At 38.0% G+C, this 23,356-nt stretch overlaps 1 protein-coding gene across 3 annotated transcripts in view; it reads right to left on the reverse strand.

The window, feature by feature from the left end:
• Positions 1 to 23,356, reverse strand: part of LOC102234441 (interleukin-1 receptor accessory protein-like 1) — a 214,608-nt gene that overhangs the window by 176,093 nt on the left and 15,159 nt on the right. The window lies entirely within an intron of this gene.

Raw genomic sequence — 23,356 nt, forward strand, 5'->3', positions numbered from 1 at the left:
AAATATCCACTGCCAGCAGAAATCAAAGTTGCAAATCATGCGTATGCATTAACCTTGATTTTAACCCGAGAGATGAGCTTATTATGATAAACCTGAGCTGATTCTTATTCCAATAAAGTCGGTGAGTGGGTAAGTAAACACAGAGCGCCGCAGTTCAATATGATTTGATTTTCCTGGAACAGCAGCAACATATCCTCTCCACAGCTCTAAAGTTTCCATTGTGCCTTTGTTTTTTCATTCTGAGGTATCATAGGGTTCCTTTTATTGTCGGTGGACATGCTGGAAGAGTGCCGTGTGCACTGTGGTCTGCCTGAGGGGACTGTGACTTCCCTACAGCCATTCCCTGTCACTGTATCCCATAATTGGCCCCCTGCTTCTCAGCGGAGAGCGTCCATGTATGTGTATGTGAGTGGGTGCCTGCGTGCTTGACTGTCAAACTCAAATGATGCACAGATGGGCACAACGGAGCCCTGAACTGCTATGAAGACATTCTGTCAGCTTGGAGGAGCTGGGAACTGCTGAGATAGTTCAATCTGGAAGCTTTTTCAAAAGGTTAAAGTTTGGGGGGATTTTCAGTTGGGACGTGAAATATCTGATAGCAGAGGAATAGTGTAGAAATAAAGGATACAGAGTGTGAAAATGCACTGCAGAGAGCGAGATTTGGCAACAGTGCCGGAAATGTGATACAGCAGAACAATTCTTTATCAGTTCAGAGTGCGTGTTGTAATAGTGAATGTAGCGGTTCGTACCAACATCGGGACTTTAATTTGTGGCTGTGGAGTATAGTGGAAGAGTGAGGGCCACCACTTTGCTTCCAAGCTGAACGAGTGCTCAGGCCAAACCAGATAGATAAGAAAATGCAGCCCGGTGTGTTCGGTGTGGATTTAATAATCTGTTTTCTGTGGATAAAGCGCAAACAGCTCATTCAGTGGAATATAAGAAATAGCCAGGGTATATCTGACTTTCAAACAAATTGAGTTTAAAGTATATTAGAAGTGTAGTTATAGCCCTTAAACTTCTTAGATTATATCACACCACAGATGGTTTTCTCTTTTTATTTTCTAATAGACCAACAATAAGAGCCACACAATAATTAAGTAAAAGGAAAATGACAATTTTCTTTTAAAACATAAAACTTTGTTTAACGTATTTTGATTTTCTATTCACCCCCCTTAGGACAAATGGTGCATATTTCTAAAGTAAAAGGAAAATCATCCATAGTTTTCACATTTTTGCAAAACTATCTGAAAAGTGTATATTGGCAATTTTGAACTAATTTTACATGTTTCCACCGTAATAACAGCGTTCTAAAGTTATGCCAATTTCATGTTGCTGAGAAAACAAAAATAAAAATAGACAAAATAGAAAATCAATCCATAAATATTAGAACACAACAAACCAATGGACAAAAAGAACCAAACAGAGAAAATATAACAGAGCTACTCCAATATAACAGATGTTGTAGGATCAAGGATCCTACAACATCCTTGAGCAGCACAATCGTAAAATACAATTCTAGTTGGTTTATACATTAAGAAATGTGAAACAAATTGAAGGGCTGTGAATGTTTTATCAGATCTCTGTAAATAAAAATAACAAGAACAGAAACCACAAAAGATAACGCCAACCCACTCAAAATATACCCATCTATGCTACCTTTTATCAGCTATCAAATTGTGATGTAATTATAATTTGTAATTAGGAATAAAAAAATGCATTTTTCCCCCTGTTCTACTTTGAGACACTGTTCAAAGTAATCTGCAAAAAACAGAAAAGCTGAATTACTTGCAGCTCAAAAACACACGGCATGCAAACTCAGCGGGACATGTGTAAGGAGACATAAGAAGCTAACTAATTTCAAACAGTCATGAGCCACAATGGCTGGCAGACACTTCAAACGGCAGATAAAACACTTGGGATCAAAGAAACATCCAAGATAGTTAGCCTGACTCACTAAAGATTCAAGCTAACTCAATTAGCCAGCCAAGTTACTGTACACGACGAGCTAAATAACTACTATAGTCGATATCAGTGCCAAATGTTTCACTCTTCAGTCTCCTCCTATAGATCAATGCATTTGCATGTGGCTGTGACACATATAGGAGTTTACAGGGTAGGCATAATACAGCACAATGTTTTATTTGACAAAAATTAAATAACACAGCAAAATAAACCATCATTGCTTCCTACTAAAATCTTCTGCCTTTTTTCTTTGGCTGCTCCCTTGAGGTCATACATCGGAGGTGCTGCTCCAACTGACAAGTGAGCAGCACCTCCAGGGGGAGATGGAGGTAGCTGAGATTTTCATTGCAAACACCTGACGTGCTCATCCTCCGGAGAGGTGAGACTGACAGTGAGAAGGCCTATAAGCGAAGGTGCTGCCAGATTATGCTGTTGCCCCGAGGAGCATTTCATCATGGGGGTCAGGAGAGGAGAGGAGCAGGACATGCTCAGAGATTGAGTTGATGTTTTTATGTAGTAGGTCAATTTAATAAAATAAATAATAATGGACAAGATTTGAACAAAAAAAAAATCTGACCAGAGTTTATAACATCCTCTCTGGACAGCCTAGAAAAATATGAAGGCAGTTCTGAAGGCCAACCAGGGAACAAGATAATACATTAGATATATTATGAATAACAAAACGTTGTTTCATTACATTTTTAAAGTTGCATATCAAATCAACTGGATCTCATAATCAGTAGGGATGAATTAAATCTTACTTGACAACCATGAATGAGTATCTCATGCCCAAAGTAAGCCAAATGCATGAAACCATCATATTTCCAAGAATATGAACTGATGCAGATATATTGCTTGTATTAATATACATCCAAAGCACCAAATTGCAACATAAACCATTATTAATTCAGTGAATTTCTATCCTTCATCTTACATTGACACTCATTCTGCTCTCCTTTTGTGAACAGCTCATATTGGGAACAGAGAAAACAGCTATCTGAGAGGGATGAAAGTTTTATTGATGTGTTTTATGTTTTATCAGCAGCAGCCATATCCACTGCTTGCTGATACAACCCTGTAGGTGGCTCCTTAGGGTTCGCAGGCTAATCTCACCAACCACTGCAAATCTGTCACAGGAAACTTCTATGATATGCAAATCTCATGAAGAGTGGGGTACTTAATTACATATATTCGTTATATATTCATTTATGTAGCTTTTTTCCACACATTTTGTGTAAATTGCTTAAAATTTACAACAGAAACGCATAAACAACGACAAACATTGTTTCACTGCTTGAAATTGCCATTTTCTAAAGGAGGACGAGGAGTAAAGCAATTATTTGAAACTCGAGTTACATTTCGAATTTGCATTTGTGCAAACTAATCAAATGATTTGTTTGCATGCAAACTTAGGTTAAAATGATCTGACTTTTTCTGCTTTTTTATTATGAAAACAGAATTAACAAAACTTCCGATTAGCTAACCTTGCTTCAGAAGAATGATTTACATTACGTTTTATGCTCTGTCAGTCATCTGTGAAAGTATTAGAAGTATGCTTAGGGAAACGACAGACATATACGATAGAAGTGAGGCGTAGGCACACAGAGGGGATAAAAGCAATTGAGAAGTAGACATTCTGAATAACAGTGCATGAAAATAAGATCGAAGGTAGAGGAAAGCAAAATGTAACGCGGGAAAAATAAGGTGAAACTATCATTTTGAAGTAATATTTGTAAATTAGACAACAGCAGAGTTTACAGATTTGCACTCAACCTCTCTTTTCAGCTGACACAGGGAAAAAAGCTACACTGTACATTCGCATAACGAGACCGGTGGACCATCATTAAAATCCAGGGGCCGCAAGACAAACTAAGCTCCACCTGAGTGTTGGTTGGTGTTGCCCCCCAGAGAAACGCGCCTTGTTTAACCTGCTCCTCTTCTGTCAGCACTTTCATAAATAATTCACCGAGCACTCTGGGGCAAGGGAGCCGTAGAGTGAACACTGCTTCTCTCCCGTCTTTCCCTGCATTATTTTATTGCCATGTATTTGCAGAGCACAAACAAAATGTGTTCATTTGCATAGGAAAACACCTGTGGGTGCAGGTCATCAGAGCTGCCCATTAGAAGTGAATTTGAACAGTGTGGGAAGGAAAAGGAAACTATTCTGGAAAGCATGTTCACACTCTGGTTTATTCTGTTTGCTAAATTCATACAAACACTGATGTTTTCAGCTCTGGATGCATCAGTGTGAATATTTCTAGAGAGCAGGACATACTAAAATCCTCCAAAATGGAGTACTCTTGACTTTTAAATCATTGGTATCTGTCATGAATCATTTTTGTTCTCTATTTTAGTCTTGCATCCAATCTTCTGCAACCTCTCAATGTTTTCAGATAGGTCAGAGAGGCCCGTCCACATTGCCCTTGTTTAAATGCCAACACATCAACAGACATTTTTATGCTGGGCTGGTGCAACAAGCAAACAGCGCTTCTGAATCCCAATGGATCAGCAGCACTCAGCACTGTAAATGTCCTCACAGTAGAAGCTAGTTTTTCACTGTTCCACATGTACTGACTGGGAAATAAACACTGAAACAGGGAAAAGTCAAATATATATATTCTAGTTACTCCATAAAATTTGGAAAATGTTAAATTAAATTTGTGCCAACAAGTGCACAAATGTTATAGCTAAGGTTTGACAAATTTGAGAGTAAAACATAACAGCATAGAGGTAGATATTCTAGTCATTATTGATAAAAAAATGATGTTGCCAAGTATCAGCATCTGTTATATTTTTCTTCAGTGTTGCCCCAGTTGGGTTTCTTGCATGAATGCTCCTGCCACAAAGGATGAATGCACAAATATGCATGATGCTACACCACAAAATTCAATTTTTGTGTTGTACTGTTTACCCTGCACACTTCAGACTCTTAAACACTACATGTCAGTTTTTGTTTGGATCATTTACCAGTAGTCCAGCAGAAACTGGGTCATATGAAGCCTGGATGGCTTTATCAGAAACCTAATCCCAGAACTGTCCTCTCTTGATGTCCTTTTTTCTCCAGGATGACACCCTTCCTTTTTTACTAAGTCATAAAGGAAACAATTCTGGCACTGTCAATGGAGTCATGGGAAAAAAAAGTTCACTATTGGTGCTTTCATTTGATATCTAAGAGCAATTGACAGCACGTTCAGCTAGCTTAATGCATTTTACGTATATATTAATGCAAAGGTGGAAACCTAACTTGCAAATCTTAATTTGCAAGATACACTTCATAAAATTACGCAAGGAAGACTACACAAAAATAACTCAAAATGATTGACAGGGGATAGATCTTTCCCTGTATGGCAGCAAGATTTTTGTTGTCAAAGTAAGCTGAGTAAGCCACAAGAGTTTTGGTACAATGTCATTTGGGAAGATGAGTCAAGGCATCTGGCTAAAATGTAACAACCCTACTAAGTATGTAATATATCAATGCAAAAAAATAAAATAAAAAATGATTGAGAACAGTGGTGGAGTGTGAGTGATTTGTGATTATTTTGAAGTCAAAGAGGCTTGCCTATTCATCTAAAAATAACTTTAAATGAAATTACATATTCATAACAAAAGTCTAGATCGTAACTTAATTGAAATACTGTTCTGGGACTTCTAGGATTTGATGTACTTCTAAGCAAATGCCTACTATTGTGAAAAACTCAAAGAAATGTCCTAAAAAAGAATAAGCCAAATTTCCCCAATCAAAAAGAGAGACTGAAATGCTCCAGCAGAAAAAAAAAAAAAACAATTTCATTGCTTTTCCGAACGCTGGTTGCATTTGTTTGTGAGTCATGAAATGAGCTTATCTTATTCACATCCACATGTTAACACACTTCTTTCTGCTCCTACTACAAGCTAAGTTCTACCTTCTTTTTCCTTATTTTGTTTGACTGCATATTAGATCTAAGGTTTCTCCTGTAGCTACCGTGGAAGAACCTAAGCCAGAGACAAATAAACACTGTTTTTATATTTTAATATGCACCATAGTTTATCCTACATGACAAAAAGTGGGGAGAATGAGGCGTCAAGTTGGTTGCATTCAAGAATTGCACCTTTATTGCAAAACTCAACACTGTTCCTTTAGAATCTATGATGTGCATCATGTTTGATAAATTTAAAAATCTGTGTCCTCCAGCTTCACACACACAATGACAAATGTTCGTTATTATCACACAAATCATTCAATTACTCAGTGTTAAATGATCTTACGTTTCTAATATCTTAAACATCGGAGGGCTCATTAAGCACATTGTTCTAATTTGTCTAATTTGATTTCAATACACAATGAAATTAAACTCTATTACAGACAATCAAAGTGAAAATTACACATTTACATATACTTTGGCAGAACCATACTATCTACTCAATCCCAAAGCACTTTTGCATAATATTTTTACAGGAAAAGAAGATACTGCAAGCAATGAAAACAACTTTCTTCGCATAAGAACCTAAAATGATAAAACACTCATCTTCAAGAGGCAGAATATACATAACCTGATTCACTGGTACACACTTGCATATATAGTCAGCAGCGTCATTTATCAACCTGATAAATGGGTGTCGTATGTTCTTTACAGACACTTCATAAATGACTGATTCTTTCCAGTAGTAACTGCCTAATGAGATGTAGTGGGTATAACCAGCCCCTACTGGTGCCTGAAAGGTAATTAAGATCTTTGTGTTCTGTGTGTAACAAGTTGCAAAACATGCTTCAGCTGCTAATGATGAGCCGTTGAGTGAAGAAGACACAATTCTTCTCCCAAGCTGTTAATAAGCGAGATCCAAAGACGGGAATTAAAGCAAAAAAGTAAGAAATGTGCAGTTTACACTCGAACCACCGTTGCCTCTGCCAGCATACAGAGCCCTAGAGAGCAATTCAAGAATTTAATACTAACAAGGTCAGCACGTAGATAGACAGAACTACTTCCCCCTCCCAGGTTTTATTACAGTAATGCATTTAGACAACTAGCCTTGTTTCTCCAATATTAGCTTGTATATCTCTGTTCCTGAAGCCTCGGGGAGTCACAGCCGTTTACTACGAAGTGTTTAGTCCTTCACAAAAACTACACTGGATTCTTTCTTTTTATTTAACACCACTGTGACCCATTACTTGTTCTTTTTCATGCACAAACCAACCTCCGTGTTTGTTATCAGGTCAGAGGTTTGAAAAGATGACGCAGCTGTGGTATAGAAACAAGATAAACAGCTACTGGGATTTGGTCTGATTTCACGGTAGAGCAGAGGTGACTGACAACTTGTAAGATCCATCCCCAGCGCATGCTAATGGAGGCTTGGAATATCGCAAAGAAATGAATTGGGTCTCCAAGGGTTTATGGTTTTTTTTTTTTTGGGCAAATTGCTTTGAACTACTCTTAAAAGAAAATCCCTCTGGTCATGCCAAGAATAAATGCTGTGGCATCAGTGGATTTTTTTTTTTTAGATGCAGTAAAGAAATAGCCCCAACAGCTCATTCTGATTTACTTTGTACCTATATTTCATAAGTAGCATTAAACAGATTAATATCTGTTCTAGGTACCTTACATGGTAAAAAGCTTTATACAATCACCCAGGATGAGGTTCAAACAAGAACTCCTGTTGTAGGCTGAGGGAACATAAATTTTCTTATGCCAAGATTTTCACTTTCCATATGAGAAATTGTAAATTCTAACAGAGTTTCCCAAAATTCCAGGTTTTGCATTGAAATGCAGAAAAGGATAAATCATTGATTGAACGTTTGAACATATCGACTGAGATATAATCCATTATTTATAATCACACATGTTTCAACCTGGGCTGCAGCACGATGAAAGCAACGTTAGTCTGCTTTTTTTCTTTTTTTTAATCTGTATGCTGAAACTCAACTTCTAGTTTAGCCAATCCCTAGCCCATCAGCTCAGACAAAAAAAACAAACTCAAGGCAACTTCCAACCTGACACCTTTACTTGACAGTCAAACTGTTTTTGCCAAAGGCTTGGTAAATCCTTCAGGCATATCCCTGATCCTCCTTATCACCCTTCTTACCCTCTCCAACCAGGCCTTATCTCCTCTAGGACAGTAATTAACAGGAATTACATAGCGTTCCTATCTGCTGAGCCCACCTCGTTACTGTGAGAGCCCTTTCCCATTTAAGGCCTGTCTACTGAAGATTGCCCTCGGAGAGGAGATCCTCAATCAAGAGGTGCCACACAACTGTTGTACTCTTCAGCGGAGCCTCACTGCAGAAATGTACAGTTGTGGAGATAAAGGCCAAGATGGGAGGAAGAATGAGATCCAGCAACATCTTGTAGTTTGTGTTAATCCACAAATATATCAGCAACTCCTAGCTTGTTTGTCATAAGTGATGCATTTCTAAATGTGTGTGCGTTACATAAGCATTTGTGGGTTCGATAGTGACGACATACAGTAGTTGCTCTGTCAGTAGATTTGACTGTGCGGTTGAAAAGAATATTTTGGATAAGTGGGTGGTTTGGGAGTTGGGAAATCGATCAGTTCCAGAAACTTTACCAGCATCAATTGTTAATTAAGATAGGACTTATTTTTAAAATCATAGTTACATGACAGAAAGAAGAAAAAAATCAATAGAGGCTCATAGCTGTTCCGTTTTTTCTTTTTTCCTCTGGGCCTGCACATTCTAAATGTTTAACAGCATCCTTGAGAAAAGCCTCCTCTCTACTTCTGTTTCCGTGGCAACTGGCATGCATTGGAATTGATGACATCTCCTGATCGCCCACTTACTTTGCTCTAAAAATGCTCTCCCAGTGAACTTCGCCAGTACCGTTTCCCTCACAGAACGAGGACGCCACAGAGGAGAAGGTTTATTCATTCGGCCTATAAAGTGCTCGTGAAACTCGAGATGCTAAATTTGGGTTGCCTTGAAAATGAAGAAGAATCGTCAGCCTTGAACTTCAAACAATGAGGAAACAAGTTTAACGAGGTCCAAATACGCGTGGTGATCTGTGTGCCTGTGGCGCTATGTGTAAGTTTTATATTTATGAATCAGGCACCCAGCATGAAACATTATCTATTAAACTCCTGCTGCCAGCAGCAAACTTGGGGAACTCTTGTCATTATTCAGACGTTCCAGTTAAACGTTTTTGTCTAACAGTGTGCCCATCCTACTCGCTTTCATTCGCCTCCTTAATTAACATAGACGGGCAGCCAGACAGCTCCAAAGGCCGAAACCTGAGGCAAGACCAGTTGCTGTCACCTTGTTACCACTGTAATGGGTTCAGATGAGGTCCCCCTGACACAGGGGGGAAGGAAAAATGAATTCATGAAGCCTGCCTCACATACTCCCACTTTGCCTCTCTTACCTTCCCATCCACCACTCCACCTACAGAACCTTGTTTAAGCTGCTGGTCCTGCACAGCAACCCAGCACCCATTTCATTCTGCTTCATTAAAACCATAACGCATTCCTACTTTGACCATTGTAATCCATTAATCATCAGCCACAACTTATTAGCTGCTGGGTTGTGTTTGTAAGGGCTTGTAGCACAATTCATATCCAAACACTTGAACACTGTTTGGTGAAGCCAACAGCATCAAGACGACCATGGCAGACCTGTTTAAACATTCACTCATGTGCTATTACCTTCGACAGCCAAAGAACTGCAGAGGCTAGATGCTCTGTCAGAGAGCTGGATGTCATACATGTGTGCAAGAGCTAGACTGTGCTGTCAACCCAATTAGGGCTGCCCAGGCACAAACTGACTGCACTTTGTTGGCTTGAAAGAGGTCAGGGAGCGTATAAGACAGAGGCATTTTCCCAGCTTGGCAACACAGAGGCTGAAAACGTTTGGAGAGCGACTCAAAGGCAATGTGGCCTTTTGAAACTTAAGCTATCAGGAATGGATGTGCAAATAAGAAATAGTTTGGAAAGTCTACAAGTATTGGCCAAGTTAATAGGAACATTAGGAGCAATAAACATGTTGAAAAACACTTTAAAACCTTAAAACAGGTACTTAATACAAGGCAGAGGAAGTCCAGAAAGGCCTTATTTTCTGATTATACATTCAATGCACTCTTATTTGTTTAATCCAATTATTTGGTGATTCTCCATTCTGCATATTTTTCCATTTCCTTTATCCCACACTCAATAATCCTTAACCCTCATGAGCCTGCCTGTGATTCCATGAATGCCCAGAGGGTAGCTGACCCCCTGAATAATGCACTCCGATCAATTCTACACACTCAGCACATGCATGCAAATCTGCAGTTCACAACTGTAAATCTCCACATGGCCACATGTCTTGATACCGTAAACAGCAACGGGGTGTGTGTCTTGAAAGTTCAATTAATAAAAAAAGTCATAAATTGTAAACTTTCCATCCAAAGGGTTGCACTTCAGATAAATATGATACTTTATACACCTGCAGTGCCTTGCTAAATAACTCATTTTGAATCTTGTTGAATCTGCTAAATATAACTGTATTTTATCAGAATTGCAGGTAATAAAAACACATAGTAGTGCATACATGTGAAGTGAAAGCAAAATTTGCTGCAAATACATCTACAAATCTTCTGAGTTGCGTCTCCACCAAATTTCCATATGTAGAAAATTTTTGCCCATTTTCTTGGTAAAATCATTTCAGTCAGTCTGCATAATTATCAGTTCCAGCCTTTTACTAGGCTGTTATTACAAACAATATTTGATCTAAACCCTTCCACTGCAGCTTTGGCTGTATAGTTGGCTGTAGGGATGTCATTCACCTTCCAGCAGGTGAGTGACTGTCTCAGTCTTGTGTTTTGAATCATCTTGTTTTTGTTTTTTTCCCCCAGTAGTTCCTGTATTTAGCTCCACCCATCTTCCCATCAACGCAGCAATGCCGCCACCACTGTTTCACCAGTGGGTTGCAGCCAAAAAGGTTCAATTTTGGTCCCAATTACCCAAAACACTTTCTTTCATATATTAGATGTGCCCAGTGCAAATGGTGTTCAAGACATATGTATGCTAAAGCACTATTTGTTAAATTAAATTAACTGTATTGCTTATTTGTTTTTTGAAACACACATTGCAGCAGTTCTTTCTCTCATTTCTCTCCTTTGAATAAATTAAACCAGCCAAGAGCTGGATGCTTTATAATCAGTTTGTCAAAGGTTAACTTTTCTGATGTATACCAGCAGATGCAAAAATCAGGACGAATTTATCACTCAAACATAGATGTTGACATTGCATGTGCATTGTACATCTGTAATGCTTGGATCACAGTTCCATAATATGAAACATTTCCTAATCCTTCTGCCTCTATGCACTAAATTGTAAAAGAAATGCTGGAATTGCTTCCCCTGCACATTTGCAATGGTTCTGTGACAGTGTAATACCAAAGTCATTTACCCGGGTCCATTTTGCTTCCGATATGAAATGCAAAGATGTTGTTTTCTCAATTTGTTTGATGTAACTGAGCCGTGCAGCGGGAGTCGTCATTTAAATTTTGTGGCTTACATGAAATACTGACACGTGCCTTTGACTGAAATAAGTTACAGTGAGTCACATCATGGAAATGTTCGGTTTTCCTCGCACGTAGAGGCTGTGGCTCTTTGTACTGCGACTGTGGTACCCCTGTGTCCTTCACAGCTTTTAGCATGGCGTGTCCTAGTGCAGTGGTTAAGTCTAATCTTGAGACGGAAAGGGGGAGAAAGAAGAAAAAAAAAGGTGAACGGATCAGACTTACCTCCGGGTAGAAACTGTTCCTGTGCCAAATAGTTTCTTTTCAAAGCTAATCTTTTATTTGCATATTAAAAGCAATGAAAGACGCATACAGAACCATAATCCAGAGCTGTCCTTGTGTTTCTTTGAGACCAAGCACTCTGTATACAAAAACGCAACAGAAAGCCTCAGAGAGCTTTGCGAACAGCAAAATAAGGCCCTTTTCTTTCTTATATCACACTCTTTTCCAGCCACTGAGGGTGGCATACAGATTAAACATCATTATCAGGCCACATTTGAATTTCAATGTGAAGCAAATGAAGTGTTGAAATTGGATTGGAATAGTTTTATTTTAAACATACCAGAAATGGAACTAGAGCAGATGACTTGTCAAAAATCGAAATTCATAAAACACAAACTGTTATGCTTTGTCAAGGACTTCCCTCTCTGTTGTACATCCCTTGATTAAGCCAGAGATAAGCAGGATTCATATTAAAAGTAAATGATCTTTTACTGACAGTCTATACATGTAGTCATTTCCAGTTAGCCGTCTTTCAGAAAAGCCTCTTATGGAAGGGGTGTTAAGTATTTATTAGAATATTTGATCTGTGTCTACACCATCTTTTGATTTTTTGATGGCGGACAGAAGCATCTCCGCCACTCATTAGGATCTAGGTGAATAAAAGCACCAGTGGCAGCTGGCAGACTTCAGGGCAAAGCTATGGTCCTCATTACACAGGCTCAGAGGGTAAAACTTCAAGAAGCAAACTTAATTGGCTGCCTCAACATTGCTTTTTTATGCTGAATTTATTTTGTGGTTTACATTTCAAATTATGTAAAAGAAACACATGCATCTTAGACTGAATACAGAAATAACCTCTTGAATTGACAAACCTTTTCAAGAGAAGGATTTTTACTTTTATTTTGGAGACAGATTCAATTTCAAAGGGATTAGGAATGTGAAATGTGAAATTAGCTGCTTTCTGGTTACTTTTAGAATATACATTAGATATTTAAATCTAGTCCTTCAATAGATATTGGATTGGTATTGTCTGTTACACTTTTATAAGACACTAGCAGCCTTCAATAATATATTTTAGGGGTGTGGAATATTACAATATTTCTAACTCAAGTGACCTTCTATTGCTGTTTGGTCAATTTTACCAATAGACGTAGCTTGTTGAGGTGCTCCAAGTCAACAACTAATTTGAGACTTGACTGAAATATTTGGACTTATCAATGATCCAATCTAAACAGATTAATTGTTTGAGGTTTGTGAACCTATTACTCTATTTGTTTAGTTACTCCCAACAAGCTGGTTTTATCATTATATTGTCCAAGCCTGCCAGGCTCATCTGCAGTCAAAAGCATTTGTTCTGCACCTCTATGCTGTTTTTGACTCCTGTTTTCTGTTCATGGATTAGGAGCAAATTGTCTGCTTCCCAAGGACTAAAATCTACCATGTTTTCTTTTATTTACGTTTCACACGCTAATAGAATCTAATCGTTTTAGAAGGCCACTGGGGCTGTAAAAGCATTTCATGGTTGTTTGAGCCACAGCTGAGAAGTTTTCACATTTGCAGAGCTGCCGCTATATGTCAAATAAAAAGAAATAAATGGAAAATCCTTCTTGTAAATTACAAATGATGATGCCCGCTGCTCCCCCCCACCTCCCCTTTCCGTCATACTCTTTGCACAAAACACACACTCCTGCTGAAGCACCTCTTATGCTTCTGTCAGAAATGCACAGAAGCTGTGGGGGAGACTGTTCAGAACAAGGCTGAGCTGTGATTGGCCAATAAAGTGATGAGGGAGAGGCTCATATGAGAGAGAGGCCTTTGAGATGACAGATTTAATTAATGTGGAAAATTTATTAATCATGGTGCCTCGGGGAAATCAAATGCAATATTTTATCATTTTTTGGCCCTGAAGGATCATAAATAGGAGCTCATATATTTAATAGCATGTTTCACATCAAACACAAGTAATATATCACAGATGAATATGTGGGACAATATTGTAAGGCTAGCAAAAGGTAGAGATTTTAAAAAGAGAAATAGCTCAGGGGGTCTTAATTTAAGTAGCACAAACAATAGGTGCACTGCTTTGGATGTAATGACAAACTTTTCTGTGGGAAGAAAAGCGGGTAATTCCCTGCTAATTATAATCAAAATCCTAAGTGGTAGGATTTGAATGGAACCTGCTTGTATCTTGGGAGTAAAAACAGTGGTGAGAAAAGCAGCCAAAGCCTGAAGAATAGAGTCAAGCTGGTTTGTTTCCAAAACGCCTGCAGTGCGTCACTCTCCTCCAACCAACAAAGGCATTGCTCCTTGGCGAGCTAGCTTACATCCTTTCTGCTTTGCTATGAAAAAGAGGGAGAGCAGAAAAGCTCCAAAGTTGGCAGGATTCCCATGAGAGCAGTAAAGATTCAGTTTGTTTCTGCTTGTTGCAGAAATAGGTTGATTGGGCTCTGACCTATCTTGGTGTGGTTAAAAAAGGAAAAGGTGTATAAAAGGAAACAGAAACTAAAGGAAACGTACAAAGAGAACAAGAGAGTAGTGTTTCTTTATCCGTAGCTGTCACTTGGCAGTGGGGGAGACTGAACAAGGAATCAACACAGAGCGATTGTGTTCAAACTTCGCAATGAAGACGAATTGAAAAAAGCCACACGCTGAGAGCCGAGCTGCATCCAAGGACCTTGACAGGCTCATCAAATGCGACGCTGTTGGGAGACTTCCTGCATGCACAAAACTTCACCTCTCAAGTGAGCACAGCTTCATTGTGTAGGGCAGGTCTAATTAAACATAAAATAAAATCACAATCCAGGAAAAGTTTCTCCCACAACGGTGGCACTGAGGACAAGCAGAAAGCAAACCTCCCATCCAGAGCATGACCCTTTGACTGTTTAATTACACAATCCACTGCCAACAAGAAATTCACTGAATGGGATCAAATGTGACTCCCATGTCGATCCAGCAAGTTATTGTTTTGATTTCAGATATCTGTGAATGTGCAATGCATATTCTGTATTTCCAAATAGAATATAGGCTAAAAATAAGTTTCCAGACTTTTAGTTTAAGACAGAATTGCTTTTCAAAGACTCAATAATAATTTACATATTTTAGGTGGGAAGTTGCGGGATCTATAATCTCTCCCAGGTAAGGCTTAATTCTGAGGCACCAAAACATTTGAATGTTTTCTAAACACAACATTTATTTAATCTCAGATGACTTCTGGAAAGCTTCTTGTATCATAGTTGTCCCATGCTAAGTAAATGTAAACATGTTTCCATCAGTTCCCACTAAAGCTTTAAAACTCTACTACATCTTAATATAATGGATTGCAGTTTCTGTGATAATGCATTTAATTGAAAATATATCCAGTATTTCTACAACTCATGAATCTTTTAAGTAACAGTAACAGTTCCCCAAAATAATACTTAATGTTGGGGACATTATGCTGTAATAAAAAAAAGACTAATTTAACTATGATCCGCTAGTTTTAGCTAACCAATTTGCAAGACAGATTTTATATGGATAGCTCCCTAGTAACTTTTTGTTTTCTTCACACTAGCTGAAGAAGCTTTTGATGACGTTACACTGCAATAGATCCATACATGTACTGTCTTGTTTACCCTATTTTGATTTCCATTGTATGCTTGAACGACAATAACATCAATAAAATAGAGTTTGTTATTGTGAAGTAAAAATGCTTAGATATATCATGAAATAAATTCTGAATGAAGAATCTTCGAATGGATGTATTTGGTATTTTTTCCCACTTTATTACCTTGACACAATCTTTCCAGCTCTGGGTTAGAAACCTTTCAAACATTTAGCTTTGTGGAGCAGACAGTGGGAGGAAGAGAAAACATCCTGAAAAAAAAATAAAAGCCCTTTTTCTATAGCTATCAATCAAAAGGAATGAACGCAGAGTAAAGAGAGAAGTCCTTGGATATACAACGACTTCTGGTATAGACAGATGGCTCAGAAAGTTACTCTTGGTGTTAAAAAAAATAAACATTTATCTTACTGTAACCCAGTGAAATTAATCTTCAAACTCAGAATAAATATTCCTAATCCTTTGGAAAATGGTTACTCAACTACAAAAGTCAAGCTGATAAAAAGAAAAACATCTTTTGGTATTTTAGGGTCTCCAAGGCAAGAGTGCTGTATACATACAGGTCCCCTATTATTCTGGGAGGAGACCTATCATCCAGCCCAATCTCATCTCACTCCAACAGATTCTGCAGGTGTGTAATTTAACAAACATGGAATTTTCTCTGTGCTTTAACATCCAAATTCCACCGTTTTAAAGCAATATCCATAAAGGAGAGACACAAATCGCAGATGCTACTATAGAAAAGAAATGTTACAGATCAGACATTTGGTAAAACATCCCTTAGGTGGGAGCCAGATCTCATAATGATTACAGGATTAGAGGAAGTCAATCAAAGGAGGTGATAACCCTCCCCCTCTATTCACAGGAGGGTGAGGAGAGATGATGGGTGAATCATAGAGACAAGTGAGGTGATGGAAAGAAACAGCAGGGAGATCAGAGAAGATGGCAGCACTACCGAGATGAAGGACCGTGCTGAATTTTGAAAGCAACTGAAAGGAGAAAAGTGTCACATCGGTTGCGAGGAAGACGGGAGATGGCATCAAAACAGGAAAACTGTGCTAAGGTTACAAGGAGAAGCATCGACTGCGGGCTTATGTAGAATGCAGAGGTGTGCGGGAGGAGATTAGAGATGCCAAGCAGCTCCTGGTTAAGTGTGGGATATTTTTGGGTACGGTCCAATCCCAGCCTTCAAGACATTTGCAGAATAGTTTAAAAAAAAGAACAAACAAAATAAAAGCTCCATTTTCCCTGAAGGGTTGTTAGACCAAAGCAGCTAAAGGGAAATTGAATGCTTTTTAAGATCCTTCTGACTTTTGTCCAAACTGACCAAATACAAAACAAATCTTAGCTCTATTTCTTTGTTATTGCCCTTCCTTTTGACGCTTTTTTGCCCGAGCTTATTTTCTCAAACCTGAGAGGCAGATTTTCTTAAATTAGACACTGGCCAGCCTTCTCCATGTTTAAATCCTCTTTTGGACTAAAGCTCATTATCATCCACACATATAATCTTTCAAATTGCTACCAAACGCCCCTGCTGATTGAGCTGCATAATTTGCCTGAAATGAACACATTATCTTCCAGAGAGAAATATTAAAACTGAAATCTTGTATCAAATGCTGGATGCCTCCAGTCATGTCAAGGCGGGAAGGAAATGTAAGCATTTCTCAATAGTTCTGCAGACATTATTTTCCAATTGTTTAAACTCAAACTCCTCAGGTGTTCAGTAAGCAGAAAAGCTTGTCATTGAAGGTCGATCAAATGCTATGGAACCTACAGTACATTCAACAGGATACAAGTTATAACTATTTGATTGGCAGGTGTGTCATCCTATTAGCTTCACCCACATTTTAACCTAGTTTCTATAATCTGGATTTCTGTAATCCTTATTTCCATCATGGCACACGCCTTATGAGCTCTTGAAGCCATGTGTTAATTACAGTAATTTACTGTCGTGTAACAAACAAACAATGCCCTGCACAGGTGTGTATAAACCTTAAATTGTTTTCACATTTAGCCACGTTGCAGCCACAACATTCAGTCTGGCCACCTAAACTGAAAGACCCAGTCAGGCAGAACATTAATCTCCATCTCTAGGTGCAGAATCTGGTGATGGGACAAACAGTCTGTATGTAGTTTGTCGAAAGCCAAGAATGGGACACAGGAAACAATTACAGTGGACCCCTGGAAATTAAGGCCAACTTGACACACTATTTCCTGACATTTGCAAAGCAAACAGTCCAGGAGCGCCAGTAATTTTCCTTGATGCTGATTGGCCAAGCTAATACAGTTTCTGTGCGTATTAATACATATTAAGGTACATTTGGTGTTTGAACTATTAAAATAGGCAATTCTAAGCATTTTTAAAGGAGGTCTCAGGAATTTGTGGATTTTAGCTATTAGCAAGCACTGTATGGTCCAAATAAAATCTAGTCTAGATCCTTTTCTGCCATTTTTCTACATTTGTGCTGTAGCAACATTATTAAAGGACAAAAAGCAAACAACAGAGATTACATTGTTCACATCAATCACGTCATTGACCATCATCCATCTCATGCTGAGGCTTAGGACATGTGTCTCCAATCTGCAGCACATACCCATAGTAGCCCCAGCAGTCAAGAGCCTTGTATCTGGTACACTTGTTGAACAACCTCTCTTCTATGGAGAGAGGAAGAAGGGAAACAACTCCAAGCGGGAAGCTATTTTATATCTAACACCATGTGTGTGATCAATCTCCCCCCCACTGTGAGCGTGCGGTGCAATCATTCAGCTTTTGTGACAGGTGTGTGGTATTAACCGAAGGGAGATGAACTGAGGGCATGCATGCATGTCTCTTCTGTGACAGAATCAGAGTTTCATTTCCGAGTCTGATTTTCAATCTCCGATCAAATCATCCCAACTTGGTTTAATAAGGCTTTTAAAATTAATTTTACACTTTAATTGTCTTGACGTCAAAAAGCCTTTCTCACTGACAACCTTGGGACATGTATATGTGATCGTCTGGAGCTCTTACACTAATAAAAGTCATTATCTTGCAATTAAATGACACTGAAAACTAATACAACTTATATAGTAGGAGGGGTCACCTCTGCAGTGTTCTTCGGCTCCTAACAGTTGTTGCTGACAGTTTCCTGCCATTTTTAGCATCCCTTAAAATCAATTATAAAGTCAAGTGGGTTCCTATAATTGAATTTGTGCTGCGTGCTGACGTCCCCTGTTAGAAGTCACTGTCTTGTCCAATTAGGAGCAGCCTTATTACTGGCCAAATTGTGGGTGGCCTCTTTAATGTGGTGGGGCCATAGTTGGAGGGGGTAGGGCTATCCTTCAGCTGACGTATTAATGTTGACATCCTCCCAGAGTTGGCGGAGAAACGGGTATGAAGACTGTAAATTTAATTGACTGTCAGGATGTCCTTGAAGCTTCCCACTGCAAAAGCATAGTGAAAAAGTCGACGAAGAAGAAAAGGAGAATAGATGCTGTTGACTGTGTGGTGTCGCATTAAGACAAAGAAATAAAGACCTCCCTTTACATCCCCCAGAGCTTTTTTTTTCTTTTAGAAGATGTGTTACAAAAAATTAGAAATCAGGTGAAAGCAGTGAGCGGTTGGTCTTCTTGCAAATGCGACTGCGTTCCAAACTTAGTGGGATACAGGTGCGTCTAATTAAATTTGAATAATGTTGAAAGGTTAATCTATTTTTGTAGTTCAATTCAAAAAATGAAATAGTTCAAGTTTTTATTCCTTTTAAGGTGGATGATTATGGAAAAAAACTAATGAAATGGCAAAATTCAGTTTCTCAGGAATATCAAAGACTACATAAAACCAATAAAAAAACATTTTTAAAACACAAATGATAAAGACATGTTTTCCCTTGTAATATACAGTCTGTAGTCTGTATGATAGTTGAGGTATTGGTACTGTTTCCAGTGATTTTTCCATTCCTCTGAGCACATTTTTTTCCCACTCAACTTTCCATAAATAAAAATAGAATTATGTGTACAACTTGATCCTTTATCTGCGATTATTTTTTGGCTTCCCCTTGTAAAGGGTTTCAGTGATGCACTGAACTGTCATGCAACATAACATAGCATATGTTTTCATTCAGAAAATGTTTTCCTTCTTTTACCAAATCTTATAATTTTCCAAGAACATTAGCTAAGAGTCATTATCCAAAATAAGCAGAAATAAACAAAAAAACAATCATTAATGAATCTGAATAAAACATGACTTCTACTTTTCAAAAAAGTAATTCCTAAAAAAATTAACTCAATAATTATACCCAATTTATTGAGATGAACCTGCAACATGCGCATGAGTGAGAATCATTTTAAGTAAAATTTTATTATCGACTGTCAGAAAAGGTAAGCATCATTTGTCAGGGAGCTCATCACTGTCTGAGGGAAAAACAGGCACTAATGAGTGTACAGCAGAAGAGACGAGGTGGGCTAAATTTGTCTCAATCAATGTCACGGAGTATCATTATGACGCTACATTTGCTACAAGTGTGCACAGGAGGGACATGTGTTAGCGGTTTTGTTAAGGCCTGACATTTAGTGAGTGTGAAACTGGAATGCTTATTGCAACTTCAGTTGCTGAGGCAACCAATCAGGGCAGAGAAAAATTCAAAAGGTGGATGCTTTTGATTGATGTAGGTGTGCAGATGCTACACTGAATGTGCAGTTTATTTATTTTTAGAGAAAATGTGGAGAAAAAAACAGTGTCTTCAGTGGCTACTGCAGCTCTCCAAAAGGTAAGGTTAACCAAGTTCTGAAAATTAAACAAGCAGTTAAACATTGACTCTTCACACGATTACCTGCGTTTCTGTTTTATATTACAGGAAAAATACTATTAGGCAGGTTTGACGCATATTTTCTTAATTTTCTTCCTTTTCTGGAGCACCGCCATCACTCTCCAACTGCTTTAAAATCTGTTTTTCTAAAAGCTATATCAAATATGATCAGAGCAGTTCTGACTGGACATATCACTGGCATGAATGAGTGTGAATAAAATAGCAGCCAAGCAAACATTGAGACAAATCATTTTGATTGGGATGTTGCAAAAGCTAGCAATTCGATATGTTGTGCAGTTCTAATAGTATGGATTATGGAGATAAATAATCACAAAAGCGTTCAAATAACATAAAACTTAATGAAAGCATCTGCATTGTTTGCTTACTTTGCATTGCATCCAATTTCTATTGATCCCATTCTGTGTTTGGGCTAGCTGATCTCAAAAATAAGATGGATTATAACCTCTGATCAAAAAAATTATTCTGGGTAACCTCCTGCAATAAAATACTAAATAATCCAATCCCCTCATAGCAGACGATGAGCAAATTTTATAATCTTACTCCAGTGATATTTTCTACTGCTAAACTACACAATAACAAAGTAACGATAATCTTGCTTAGATAAAAATAAATAAATAAATATTTGTAGACAAATCATTAAAGTTTGAAAATGTATAAATTCTGAGATGTATTTTGTACATTTCAATGATGTACTATGGAGTCCTGAATATTTTCATGTACTTTGAACACCTGAGTCGATGAAGAGGGTCCTAATTGTATTTGCATTTCTACGGATTTTTCTGCTATCCAAGCTCACACCTTATTGTTTCTTCCTAATCTATTTACATTTTATAGGCAGATACAAGCAGTCCTTAATTCATCATTTTTACTTGATAAGGTATTTTTGAAAACCTATTTGGAAAACTGTTACATGATTACACCTCATAATGTAGTGTTTCTATGCAATTTCCTGAATATTTCATATTGAACACTTGATATTCTGTTTAGCTTTGATACCTCTTTGTGCCAGTTGCCTCACAAGAATAACAATGAGATTTAGATCCCTATTCACACTGAAATGCAGCAATCTTCAGATGCTACAAATTTGAATGAAGAAATATTGCTTTCATGATGGGACACCATCAGATTTTAGAAAATTATGATATGAAATATTTAAAGACTCTAGCAAACTTTTGTGTGTGGTCAGTAGGAAACATCCCATGGCAGACAGATTATAAAAAGTATCACTAGACATTTAACATTTGTTTCTCATGAGATTTCCCCAAATTGTCTGAGTTTTCCTTCTTTGCCTTCACAATTCTGCCACAAATATTGGACTAAACAATACCTGCATAGAACTGCAGAATACTGCAAGAAATGAGACCATCAATCAAACTTAACAGAATGTCTCCACCATAAGCTTTGCATCTTGGCTGCCAACAGCTATCATCAGGTGCAGACATGAAGACCAATTAGAGTCCATCCAATACTGAATTTCCAGTATTCCTATGCTGTTGCTATGGCATACACTGATACTAACATGCTGATTGTGAGTTCTTGTATCACCCAGCTCTAACTCTCTGCAAATCAAATCATTTTATATGCCAAACAGAAAACAGGGAATGTGAAAAAGTGTCTTCTGTCAATGAAAGCTTTCAAAGTGATGGACACCAGCGCCGACAATCACAACAACCAAAGAAACCAAAATGTGATGCAGCTTATGGACGCCACCCCAGCATAAAAACAACTCCCTATTGTTTTTATGTTTTATGTTTTAGCTTAACAGCACAGAATAACTATCTACAACAGCACAAGTATCCAAGAGAGGGGTTGTTATGGAGGTGATGTGCTGAACTAGCTAAAAATATTCATAATTATTCGGTTTGCCCAACCATTTAGGCCACTCCAGCCCTCTAGACATTCGGAGGACTAATGGATACATTCTACATATAAATTCAGAGGATTAGTATGACAGATATGCATTGTATGTTTCTGGACTGTTCCACTCTCTGAGACCAAAAGCAGACAAAGCATTAATCAAATGTGAGTGTTTTTGATGTAATAATCCACTTATTTGTTGTGCACATGCAGCACTGAGAGAGGGCTTCCAGGGATTGTGCATGCCAGCAGAAAAGAAACGCCACTCAGTCCCCCAAGTACGTCAATCAAGTCATTTAATTTTCCTTAAAAAGTGCAAATGAAAACACTCCATGCTGAGAATTTTGAATTCTTTTCTATTTTTAATTATTTTCCACTTCAATATTTTAGCTCAAATTTAATTTATGGCAAGAGTTTGGCCTCAGAACAGAAAATTAACACTGTAAATGAGCAACATCCACCAAAAGCTAAAAAAATGACTTCAATATTCTATCAATCTCATGCAGATGCAGTGCTTTGGAGAATTGTCTGGGTGAAAATTCATCCACTGTGATATAAAATGCTCCTTATCCATAATTGTAAACACTCCATGGAAGCTCTTGAGCCCCAGGATGGGACAACCAGAAATCTTTAAGTGGGAAAATGTGTTTTCACAGCACCACATGCATTTTTGCAAATCTCCACTTTTATATTTACATTTTTTTCTTGTTTCTTTGTCATTTTGATTACTATCTTGTCTTTGGATTGGGTTCATAGTGCATTTGTGAAACTGTGTGCCCAGTTTTTGTGCATGAAACAATTATGCATCAATATCCACTAGGGGGATGTTTTATACCCACCCTGACAACCAACAATTTAAATAAATTTCCAAAGACTCATTTAAGAAACTATGGATGTATGATAGGTGTTCCTTTGGTTTGATGAAGTCTCCTAGTCATTTGTATGGAACAAGAGGCAGGAGGGCCAAACTGATCAAAACATAAATAAATAGGAAGTGAGTAACAAAGAGTTGTCAGATATTAAACAATCAACACAAAAAGCCACTAGAAAGCAACAAAATAGCAATGTTTGGGTTGAAAACAGTGACAAATTAGTAGGGGAACAAAGAAATAGGTTTTCCATCACAGAAAGGCCACTGCATCGCTAAAACTGTGTTTTATACTTAATTCAACATTTCCTCAGACAAAGAAACCCTAAATCATAAAAAAGCAAGCTTTGAAGATGGACCTGCTCATTCTGGTTGTGCTCTCTCTTTCTGCTCCAGAAAAATAAAAATAAACCAGTTTCAATACACCTTTCATTGCCCAAAACCCATTTCAAACAGCAGCTCTCTAACTTGCAACCAGCATGATTTCTAATAAAGCTATACAATCTAAAAAGGGAAGGAACAAAGGATGGGGGTCTGGCTCAAATGGGGTGTTCATTTAT

Source organism: Xiphophorus maculatus, chromosome 24 (genome assembly GCF_002775205.1).
Source record: "Xiphophorus maculatus strain JP 163 A chromosome 24, X_maculatus-5.0-male, whole genome shotgun sequence".
Lineage (NCBI taxonomy): Eukaryota > Metazoa > Chordata > Actinopteri > Cyprinodontiformes > Poeciliidae > Xiphophorus > Xiphophorus maculatus.